We start from the raw sequence: 1,352 nt of genomic DNA, 5'->3' as shown, positions 1-1,352 counted from the left end.
TGGTAAAGATTTAACATGACTTCACTATTTGTGCAATCTATGCCCCTCTTTAAAAACCCATGCATCCCATATCTTGCTTAACCGCCTTATCAACTTGCCCTGCCACCATCAAAGATTTGTTAATATGCGCCACCAGTTCCCTCTGCTCTTATACCACCTTCAAATTAGTACGTTGAGTTACATGGAGTTACTTCGAAATTAAGCACAGAAGCAGGCCATTCTGCCCAACTGATTTATGCCAGCATTTGTGCTCCGTACGAGCCTCTTCCCTCCATACTTTATCTAACCCAATCAGAATGCCCTATTCCTTTCTCCCTCTTGTGCTTATCGAGCTTCCCCTTAAATGCATCGACGTTATTTGCTTCAACTACTCATTGTGGTAGCGCGTTCCAAATTCTTAGCAGTCTGGTTAAATAAGTTTTATCTGAATTCCCTATCGATTTATTAGTGACTATCTATTATTTATTCCCTCAAATTTTGGACTCCCTCACAAGTGGAAACATTTTCTCTACGTCTACCCCACCAAACCATATCATAATCTTAAAGACCTCTATCAGGTCACCCCTCAGTCTTCCCTTTTCCAGACAAAAAGAGTCCCAGTCTGTTCAGCCTTTCCTGATAAGGATGTCCTCTCCGTTCTGGTATCGTCCTCGTGAATCTGTTTTGCACCCTCTCCATTGCCTTTATATCCTTTTTATAATATGGAGACCAGACTGTGCACAATACTCCAAGTGTGGCCTAACCAAGGCTCCATACAAGTTTAACGTAACTTATTTTCTTATCATTTCTATCCCTCTAGATTTGAACCACAGTGCTTGATTTACATTTTTGAACCTGCATCGCTACTTTAAGTGATAGGTACATTTGTACCCCAAGATTTTATTGACATTTCAAAATATACTTTATTTCATAAAATTTAAGGATACACACTTCAATGTAAATGTCACGATTATCGTCGACAACAATACAATACAGATCGTACACACTATGACCTCATTATTACAATTCAAAACACAGTATATATCTTCTAATACATTCTGTACAATGCTTGGTGAAATTGCCTTAAAGGGTGGCCTTTCCCCATAGAGCCTTTACGTAGGCCGCACCTCGCTTCATTACATCCCTCAGCACGTATTCCTGGACCTTGGACTGTGTCAGTCGGCAGCACTCAGTCGTGGACAGCTCGTTCAGCTGGAAGACCAGCAGGTTTTGGCGGGACCAAAGGGCCTCTTTCACCGAGTTGATGGTCTTCCAGCAGCAGTTGATATCTGTCTTGGTGTGCATCCCGTAGAGCACAGCGTCCAGTGTTACTGAAGTGTTGGGAATTCACCCGGACAGATACCAACGCATCT

This window comes from Heptranchias perlo, unplaced genomic scaffold (genome assembly GCF_035084215.1).
Source record: "Heptranchias perlo isolate sHepPer1 unplaced genomic scaffold, sHepPer1.hap1 HAP1_SCAFFOLD_43, whole genome shotgun sequence".
Taxonomy (NCBI): Eukaryota; Metazoa; Chordata; class Chondrichthyes; order Hexanchiformes; family Hexanchidae; genus Heptranchias; species Heptranchias perlo.
This window is presented reverse-complemented; position numbering follows the sequence as displayed.